The sequence below is a fragment of the Lycium barbarum genome, chromosome 8 (assembly GCF_019175385.1).
Source record: "Lycium barbarum isolate Lr01 chromosome 8, ASM1917538v2, whole genome shotgun sequence".
Taxonomy (NCBI): Eukaryota; Viridiplantae; Streptophyta; class Magnoliopsida; order Solanales; family Solanaceae; genus Lycium; species Lycium barbarum.
This window is the reverse complement of record NC_083344.1, coordinates 103,719,825-103,731,405: the sequence shown is the minus strand read 5'-3', so window position 1 is coordinate 103,731,405 and position 11,581 is coordinate 103,719,825. Positions and strand designations below refer to the sequence as shown.

The window sequence follows — 11,581 nt, the reverse complement described above, 5'->3', positions numbered from 1 at the left end:
CGCAAACATTAGTTCTAACGAGCACATGCCCTTCAACGAGTATGAGACACTCAATTATTGTCCCTCGTGTTTTTTTCTTACACGATGATTGCGAGCACACTGGATTCTTAAATCTCGTAAGTTGGTTGACTTTGATGAAGTTGTCTTGTGCTTGCTGACTTGGAGACGTGAAGTGTCATGTACTGTTATATTCTAGCCATTATGTTACTATTAGTATTAAACTAAAAAATGGACTAACTTGAGCAATCAGCACCACTATTGCTATTTAATTTAACAGCCCATTTTCCTTAATTCTTTGAGAACTCACAACTTTCTTGTCTTGAATCTTGATTTCCAGCAAGCACTTTCCAAATTAGAGTAATGACAACTGAAGGTCAAACAGTAGTATCACCAATTCATGTCTTCATGGTCTCATTTCCAGGCCAAGGACATGTCAATCCTCTTCTCCGATTGGCGAAATGCCTAGCTGCCAAAGGTCTCCTTGTCACCTTCTCTACACCCGAAAGCCATGGTGGTCAAATGAAAAAGGTCAACAAAAACATCAGCGATGATCCAACACCTTACGGTTTAGGCATGATAAGATTTCAATTTATCGACGATGGCTGGGATTTTTCGAAGCCAGAGGCCAATGATCTTGACTTGTACTTGCAACATTTAAAGTCGGTGGGCAAAAAAGTTCTTCCTAAAATGCTCGAGGAAAACAAGAAACAGGGTCGCCCTGTTTCTTGTCTGATAAACAATCCGTTTATCCCTTGGGTTTCTGATGTTGCTGAGAGTTTTGGCATCCCTAATGCCGTGCTTTGGGTGCAATATGCTGCTAGCTTTTCATGCTATTATCATTATCATCATCAATTAGCTTCTTTTCCAACTGAATCTTAACCCGAACTTGATGTTCATCTTCCAGCAATGCCAGTGCTAAAACATGACGAAATCCCTAGCTTTTTGCACCCTGCTTCTCGTTATACAATGTTGAGGAGGGCTATTTTAGGCCAATTCAAGAAAATGTCAAAGCCAATTTGTATACTGATGGACACTTTCCAAGAACTTGAACATGAGGTAGTTGATCACCTTGCCAAGATTCGCCCCATCAAGACTATAGGCCCTCTTTTCAAGTACCCAAAATTATCCGAAGATTTCCGTGGGGATTTGTTCACAGCTGAAAACTCTGCCTTGCATTGGCTCGATTCAAAACCACCATCCTCTGTTGTATACATCTCGTTTGGAAGTATAGTCATGTTGAAACAAGAACAAGTCGATGAATTAGCGTACGGGTTGTTAAAATCAGGGCTGAATTTCTTTTGGGTCGTGAAATTACCTATCATAGGGACTGATTACGCACCCATTGAACTACCAATTGAGGTCTTGGAAAAAGCGGGAGATAGGGCCAAAGTGGTTAAGTGGTGTCAACAAGAGCAAGTCTTGGCACACCCATCAGTCATGTGTTTTTTGACTCACTGTGGATGGAATTCAACAATGGAAGCGCTAGCAATTGGGACTGCAATAATTGCATTTCCTCAATGGGGTGACCAAGTGATTGATGCTAAATATTTAGTGGATGTTTACAAAGTTGGGATTATTTTGTGTAGAGGGAGGATGAAAATAGGATTATTCCAAGGGAGGAAGTGGAGAGGTGCTTGTTGGAGGCAACTAGCAGTTCGAAGGTGGCGGAGATGAAAGAGAATGCATTGAAATGGAAGAAGAAGGCAGAGGAATCGGTGGCAGAAGGTGGCTCCTCCATGCGGAATTTGCAAGCATTCGTCGATGCTATTATGGAGACATGTACGGCTGAAAAGCTCAAGTACTAATAATTAACTGTAAACTGGTCTGCAATAGATCTTATTGAGATTGAAATAGCGACCACCAATGTTATGAGTAATTTGTAATGCAAATTGAACTCAATACTTTTTTTAATTGGAATGAGAAACTCTGATCGGCAAACGTAGTTTAACTATTATTAATGCATACGAATTTAATACGTTAGCCTTATGTTAATAGTCACAAGCATACGTTAATAGGCAGTGACTCAGTGTAAACATAATTTAACTAGTATTAATTAGTATGAACTCGTTTGGACTTGCATGGACTGAATCTGGCAGAATCGAGCCACAACTTTTACATACAAGTAGTAAATGTCAACTAATTTGGAGTCGAGGCAGAGCTTATTAATATTAATTGGTTAGGTTTCTTGGGGGAGTTGGCCAAAAGGCCATATTGAAAAGTTATTTTACCAAAAGGTCACAAGTCTTCAAAAATTGGTGCTTTGACCACCATTTATGACGTTAGCATATCAGAGATGTGCTGTGTCAAATCTCAACCCCAAAGTTTTGAAAACTACACTTTGGCCCCAACCCCCAACATTTTAATTACCCCCCCCCCCCCCCCCAAAAAAAAAAAAAACATTCCCTCCAAAAGCTCCCGATTTATCCACTTTTGAGATCCGTTTCCAGCGAAAGTTCCGGCATTTCATAGGAAAATCAGTCCCCAACGACTTAGTATGGCGTCGATTGCAGTCATAGACCATAGCCATAGTCTATTATCGATTTATTATGGCGTCAATTGCAGTCATAAACCATAGCCATAGTCTATTATAGATTTATTATGGCGTCGATTGCAGAATATATTATAATAGGTGGTGATTACATGGGTGAATGGGAGGAGACCTCAAAATGTTGGAATTGAATTTCTATGAGCAAGGTGACAGGATGATCCTGATAGTGATGACGAAGAGTGTACGAACAAAAAATTAAAAAATAAAACCCCAAACCCCAAATTGCACAAATTTAAGGGATCGTGGATAGGTATACCATAAACCGATCATCGTCAATAGCTAACAGTTATTATTTAGGCTCGACTTCACGCATGGTCAATAATTTTGTCACATGTTATGTATAGACCAAGGATAATATTTGTCTAAAAAGCCATAAGTAAATAAAATAAAATAAATAAAAGTACATGTCACTATTTAAATATTATAATAACACATACACCATATGAGAGTCTTCATCCATTGAACACATGATCAAAAGAGTTTTAGGACAAATAATGGTACTTAAAAGGCCAATATTTGTCTAAATAACCATAAATAATTTATTTATTTTAAAAAAATGCATACCACTATTTAAACATTATAATAACACTCTAATACATCATATGAGAGTCTCCATCCATTAAACACATGATCAAAAGAGTTTTAGGACAAGTAATGGTACTTAAAAGTCCAATATTTGTCTAAATAGCCATACATAAATTTAAAAAAAAAAAAAAAGACATACCACTATTTAAACATTATAATAGCACTTTAATATATCATATGAGAGTCCCGATCTATTAAACACATGATCAAAAGAGTTTTAGGACAAGTAATGGTACTTAAAAGGCCAATATTTGTCTAAATAGCCATAAATGATTTTTTTTAAAAAGGACATACCACTACTTAAACATTATAATAACACTTAACGCATCATATGGGAGTCCTCATCCATTAAACACATGATCAAAAGAGTTTTATGACAAGTAATGATACTTAAAAGGCCAATATTTGTCTAAAAAGAGCCATACATAAATAAAATAAAAAAGGACATACCACTATGTAAATATTATAATAACACTTTAATAAATCATATGAGAGTCCCCATCTATTGAACAGTGATCAAAAGACTTTTAGGACTAGTAATGATACTTAAAAGGCCAATTTTTATCTAAAAATGTCATAAATAAATAAAAATAAAATAAATAAAAGGACATGTCACTATTTAAACATTATAATAACACTTTAATACATCATATGATAATCCCCATTCATTGAACACATAAATAATTTTAGGACAAGTAATGATACTTAAAAGACCAATATTTGTCTAAAAAAGCCATAAATTAATAAAATGAAATAAAAAGAGGACATACCGCTATTTAAATATTATAATAACACTTTAATACATCATATGAAAGTCTTAATCCATTGAACACATGATCAAAAGAATTTAAGGACAAGTAATGGTAATCATAACACTACTATCCAATTAGTCTGACAACAAGTTACTGTTCTCAAAGCACAACTTTATTCTAAGGATAACCATTACTTGTGCTTAAACTCTTTGGATCATGTTTCTAATGGATGGAAACTCTCATATGATATATTAAAGTGTTGTTATAATGTTTAAATAGTACTCCTTTTTAGATAAATATTGGCCTTTTAAGTACCATTACTTGTCCTAAAACTATTTTGATCATGTGTTCAATGGATGGGGACTCTCCTATGATGTATTAAAGTGTTTTTATAATGTTTAATATCCTTTTTTTATTTTATTTATTTATTTATGACTTTTTTTAGACAAATATTGGCCTTTTAAGTATCATTACTTGTCTTAAAACTCTTTTGATCATGTGCTCAATGGACGGGGACTCTCATATAATGTATTAAAGTGTTATTATAATGTTTAAATAGTGTCATGTCCTTTTATTTATTTTATTTTATTTATTTATGGATTTTTAGACAAATATTGTCCTTGGTCTATATATAACATGTGGATAATTATTGACCGTACGTGAAGTCTGTTGACACCCAATTTTGTCCCTCCTTTATTTTAATTTACTCAGGTTTTCTAAATTTACTGACGAGCTAAATACTTTATTTCATTGCCATTACTACTAAATATCATTACTTTTATTTTTAACATTACAAGTATCACTTTACTACAAATTTTAGATGATTCGTCATCATTTCATTTTTTCGGGTTCGGACTCGTTAAATTTATTACAAGGCAATATTTTGCAAAATTTTTATTCCTCTACAGGTTAATTATCGTCTCTACATAATATATATTATACCAGTTATTAAATTAGAATCCCAAAATAATTAAATAGCGGAAAAATGGTCAACAATGTTTAGCCAATTAATGACTTAAAATACAAATATAATATTATTTCCCTACCCGAATAAGCAACCCACATTTTTAATATCCAATCCACATTTATATCAGCCCATATTTAAATTAATAGGCCAGCCCAAAACGGACCAGCCCAATTAACTCCTACCCGGCCCAACCCTCATTATCTTTACCCTAATTCCCTTCTCCTTCATTTTCCGCCTCCCTCACCCTTTCCTCCTTCTCTCCTCCTCGTCTCCATCTCGCCTCCATCTCCCACGTTCTTCCCACCTCTTCTCTGCCATCCCTCGCTGCTCCACTTATCCTTGTCTCCCTCACGTGCTCCCTCTGCACTTCCACCACGCCTGTCCCCCGCTCCCGCCTCTCTCATACTCTCCTTTTTTTTTAAAATACAAATGAAACCCTATAAATAGTAGGGGAGTTGAATCGTTTAAGGGGGAAGACTTGGCTATATTCAACATTCTTTCTGTATCTCTACTGCTACTCTAAATTGGAGATATGTTATAATTCCATTCTGTTTCGGAATCATTTTCAGACGCCTGAATCCTTTCTAAAATACTCATATTTTTACTATCCCTGGAAATACTCTTTGAAGGATTAAGTGGATTATTCCTTCTGTTGTTACTTTAAAATTCGAGCGTAGATTCGAGACGTCGACACCCACTTCACTGCACCTACAAGAGGTCAGTAAACCCTTTTTCTTTTCTTTATATTTTTGGTATTCTAGATTGTTTAGTTTAATTTATGTTCATGTGTTAGTTAACAGCTATGTTGGCGTTCGTTTAGTTCAGTCGAATTTAGTCTTAGTTAATATAGCGTAGTATCAATTTAAGCTCAATGTAGTTAATTATGTTCATCAAGTTGATTTTACCTAGTTCGAACAGAGTAATTGGTTAAGTGGTAATTTTGTTTAGTCGAAGATGTTTGTTAAGTTATTTGCCAGCTATATTGATTAAGCAATGTTTATTTGGATGTTCGGATTCATAGTAATCGAAGATTGTGTTCATCGAGTCTAAATTACTGTTGTTGTACTACCAGCCTTGAATCTTTGGTGTAGGATTTGATCTCAGTCGTGTATCTCATATGACTTTGTATGTTGACATCATGAGTAGTATATAGATTGATGCGTATCCTTGAGGCATTGCTTGCATTTTCCTAATGTATAATTTCGATAGCTTGGCTAAGTACCGCGATCTCTGTGGGCCTAATTCTGTGTGTTTCAAAATATGTGTGTGGTCTGATATGCATACTCATACTTAGAACAATTGGTGATTATTTTGTTCATCCATGTCTACTTAGTTGTTGTCATTTACTGCTATTTGATTTCCTATGGGTATTGTGAATGTTCTGTCAACATAGTGATCACAATTTACTACACAAGCATGTCTGTTAAGATCATATAGGTTTAAAGAGGTTATGAGATGAAAGTAGATTAGACCAATATAATATCCCATAAGATACCTATGGTATGGCCATTAGCCTGATAAGGTTCAACCGATTACAATATTATAAGGATGTATTGAACTAAGTTTCAGAACTATGTGCATGAACTAGGGTGGGTCTGCCTCAAACTATGCCAAATTCACAAGGATCAGTAACTTGTTCATGTTTAGGTGTGATTAGCCCTCCTTTGCTGCATATGGTACTATGCGATTTTGATTGCTTTCATTTCTTGTTTCACATCCCATGCTTGCTTTGACTGCACTTAACCTTGTCCTATTTCAAAAGATTAGCTCATTGCTTTCAATGGTCCACAACACTTAGAGTAAAATAGAGCTAATGCTTCCTTCTCTGTCGACCCGAACTATTAAGCTAGACAAAGTTTAACAAGCCCATGTGAGTTCTATATGCTTCTCTGTGAGAATGTTTGCATCTTCATGTTGGGGATTGATAACTGTTACTCTAGTTCTAAATTGTTGTGGCCTGAGCTCATTAATGCATGATTATGGGCATGTGATGGTCCATAGTTGTTGTTCTCAGCAGTACCTGTTTCCATAGTGACATACTTAACTATTTATTATTATAGTAATATTATACGTAAGGAAATAACTACTATTGTTTTGTTATTTGTTGAAAATGATTAGACATGACTATTGCCATAAACATGTTGCATTAAAATATACTTAACTGCTGTAGCATTTGGCCTTTGAGTTGTTGTAATCTGATAACTCACTGATTTCCCATTTGGCTATATATTGTTTGCTTGATGCTGCTGTTATGTTTTGACATTGTTGTGCCCTTGGTAGAAATTTGGAAAGCCATTGCATCATTTAAGACTCTGAATTTCCTGTTATCTGGTGCAAACTATTGCTAAACAAGGTTTGCTGAACATATTGTTTCTGTGTTTCTGAGATTCTGGATTCCGGAAAAGATTTTACATGGATGAACGAATATCAATTCTGTTGATTTTATGGGATGCCATATTCATCAGCTGCTTATCTTAACTAGTTGTTGTTAATGTCTATTGATGCTCATTTTCAAGGGTCCACTAGTCAAGATCAGACCTTGCATTTTAGTATTGCTTCACTGGAATGATTTAAATTCTTTGGGTATACAATCACGTTCACGTTAAATAAAGGATCCAGATCTGCCAAATGCTGTGATGATTTTTTTTTTTGCTTGTTTAAATTCGTATGTGTTGGTACATAGCGAGTATATTGGATTCAGTTGTACACATTGGCATATATTTTTAGCACATCTTAGTTAATACGTATAGGGATTTGGCTTTTTTTTTTTTTTTTTTTTTTTAAAAGGGACATCGAATCTTAAAACATTGCAAATGTTTGTTGCTGTCATGTTTAGGAGCTGTTTGCTTATATACTACAAGTTGGCTGTAATAGAATCGTGTATATGAATGTATGCGTGAAATATATTTGAATATACACAATATGTACATTATCAACTGAAATATCTTGAGTTTATATTTTATGCATTTATTATTATTCATTGATCATATACTAATCGTTCTCTTTATCTTTCTTTTATGCACGAACATCGCATACGAGTCCGCAGGGACTCGTCACCTCCCATTCGGCGTTGGGCTAAAGCCCAACAAAATCTTTTCCCTCTGTTCCAGTCTCTCTGTCCGCAGCAAGGAAATAAAAATTGGGCCAAAGCCCAATCAATGTGAACAGCAACAGTAGCCGGGTCACAACAATCCAGAAATGGGCTGAGCCCATTTGAACCATTTTACTCCTCTATTTTTATTCTATTTTTGTGCATTCAATTGTATTACATGACTAACACTTTACTTGTCTATTTGCTTAGATTAAGTAAACCTTAGCAAATTAGTTGGGTTTGGTTTTAAGTTATGAGTAGTTAATTTGAAGAAAATCAACTATTAAATTCGTAAGTTTAACTACTTATAATATCTATACTGTCATTTTCTATTTTTAGGACAATGTATTTCAAACAACATGACTATATATTTGAGTTAAAGGAATCAAGATTCACCCTTACTACTTTAGAAATTCAAAACATTACATATTTGACACTAATGCCAACTCGTTTAAGAAATAAAAAGGTAAACTAATTCAACGAACAACCCTTTCGCTTTAAGTTCTTTTTCAACACTTAGAAATACACATTGAAATACATATTTATCTAGAACAACTTTTAAATTTTTATTAAATAACTCTTTTAAATTTTAGTCATTTCCTCCACATATAAACATTACATGTTCCGCTTTCTCTTAGTCTATTTTTGACTAAACTCTTTTATGCAATTGTTATTTTCTACAAGTATTATTTTAAACCACGTCATTATACTTTCATTTTAAAACCTTAACAGTATTTATAAGTCGTATTTCAAAATAGCGTTAAAACTACTCTTTTATACAATTTTTTTTTTTTTTACAAGTTCTATTTTAAATAACATTCTTACATGTCTATCTATAACTTTAGGCATACTTACAAAGCTACTTTCTTTTTTCTATAATACTATATTTACACTTAGCCTAATTAATTATAAGTCCGGTCGGTTAACCATTGTTAATGGGTCTTAAAGGATGCCTAATACCTTCCCTTTAGACTAATTGAACCCTTACCTAGAATCTTAAGTTTCGCAGACCTTAAACAGAGTTAACTTTAAACATAACTTTAATAAACTTTAGGTGTCCTAATTCACCATAAAATAATTAGGTGGCGACTCCTTAACATAAACAAAAACAGGAATCTCCAATATGTTGTACTTCTACTTTAACTAATCCCGGTTAAAAATGGGGTATGACAGCTTGGCGACTCCACTGGGGACTCACTTAGGTTCTAACCATAACGGACTTAGTTTAAATAGGCTTTGTGTGCTTATTTGAAATTGCTTTATTTATTTGTTAACTATTTTTTACATGTTATTAATTGTTTATTTGATATAAACTGTTTGTTTGATATAAACTGTTTATGTGTTACTACTTTGATAAACTGTCATTCCGTTCATATTTCTTCCACTCCTGGAAAACTCACACATATTCACACACTCAAAACGGCTTCGCGGTTCGCGCCCGTTCACTATTAAATTACCTTTTAGTTGGATCGATCTTGTGGATTTAGTCGATCGGCGGTGCAGTCGACGGCCACGGACTTTCCACTCCCAAGTTGTCCGCTTGGGGGAACCTTGTGTCATAGGAAGCCAACTCTTAGTCAGCTTAGGATAGAGCTAAACCAACACCCTTTATTAAGAGCATACATTTTATGACCTAGGAGGTTTAATACCCTTGGTGTATTAAACCCATTAGACGACTTTACCCAAACGTCCAAGCGGGTTCACGACCCCGAATGACACCAATCATACTTTATATGCATGTTTGAAGGATAATTGTGCCTAAATATTGACTATTTGCTCTAATTAATTAAACTTTAGGAAAGAGGGAATGACTGACGTTTCTATGACAGGTATGCATTTGCGTCGGAGTACAACAAATGACGAAGGGCATCACAAATGGAACTAGAAGTTAGGCATAGAAATTTTATTTACTTTATTTAGATTAGGAAACACCTTATGTTGTATTCATTTGACATGTAATAAATATTACATTATCTTGTACTTTATTTGAGAAATAGAATCTGTTTAATTAATCAAAGCAACGGGATGACATATTATAGCACACTTTACCCTTCAAACAAACGTTAGGCCTACCTCTGGCACAAAGAGGTCACATGCATGTTAGGACACGTTATTGTTTGATATACTTGTTTGACAACTTGTTTGACTTTACTTGATGAATTATTTGCTACATGACTTACTTGACTTTACGTGATAATGACTTTACCTAGATATGTTCACGAGACTAACATCATTTATACTTTATGTTTCTTTATCTTATTCCCAAAGAGAGAGTTGATTTGTGTTGACACTCAATGGCCGACCATCCTTACATCACAAGGTCAAAGACGTCATCGTTACCTGAACGTAGTTGGGTTGTTCAAGGAAATGAAATTACCATGTCTGATCCAACCGCATCTATTTCAACTGGTGTGGAAAACATTGTGATCTCTAGCGATCCGCCCGAGACTTCGAACATGGAACTGCTATTCAACGGGATGAACATATCGCCCGCCTGACTCAAGAAATTGAGAATCTACGTGGAGAACTAAATCGGGTTAGGGACTTGACAAATTTATCCATCACACTCCAAAGTCCACCCTCTGAACCTACAAATACTGCACCAGAACCACCTCGTTTCCCATCACTCGAATCCCCAGTTCCTGAGCATTTCCCTCCCCAAAACAATACACCTACCAACAACAACTTACCTCCGATCACCGCCGCAAATCCACCAAATCCAACATCCGTCTATACTCCCCCACAAAGTCAACCAACCACCTACACTAACCATACTTCTCCACAAAATCAACCGCCCACCTACACTACTTATGCTACTCCTAATCCACCACCCGTCAACCCACCAAATCAATCGCTAGTTCACACTCCCTATGTTCCTTTGCCCACCAACACTAATCCACCACCCACAACTACTCCTCTAAACCCACCAAATCAACCACCTACAAACACCACTTATAACACACCACCTCCGGTCCAAAACACCCCCATCGCCCAAACTTATCCAACCCAGCATATGCACGGGGCACACTTTGTCACCCCAAATGCGCAATATGTTCCTCCGGTATATGCCACAGAAACACAAGCCTTTACCAACCCAGTAACGGTCAGGTTCCAACCCGAGGTGGATCAATACGAAGAAATGGAAAAGGATGCAAAGGCAGGGGCAGATAACATATTGCTAAAAGAGATCCACAGTCTCAAAGAAGCAATGAGAAACCTTCAAGTTGCTAGGGGAACTAAGAGTTTGGAATACGAAGATCTTTGTGTTCAACCTGACGTCGATTTACCCGTAGGCTACAAACCGCCGAAATTTGACACATTCAATGGAACAGGCGACCCTCATACACACTTAAGGGCTTATTGTGACAAATTAGTTGGAGTGGGCAGAGACCAGAACATAAGGATGAAGCTCTTCATAAGAAGCTTATCTGGCGAAGCACTTACTTGGTATACACAACAGGACGTCCGTAAATGGCGTGGTTGGAGTGACATGGCGCAAGACTTTATGGACAGATTCAGTTTCAATACCGATATTACGCCGGATAGAGTCTACATGACTAAGTTGACTAAGAAAGTAGCTGAGACATTCCGCGAGTACGCGTTACGTTGGAGATCAGAAGCAGCCAGGGTTCAACCTC

General features: G+C 35.8%; 1 pseudogene; it reads left to right on the top strand.

Moving 5' to 3' along the window:
• The first annotated feature begins 360 nt into the window (after positions 1 to 360).
• Positions 361 to 1,805, top strand: LOC132608061 (gallate 1-beta-glucosyltransferase 84A24-like; annotated as a pseudogene).
• Positions 1,806 to 11,581: the final 9,776 nt, after the last annotated feature.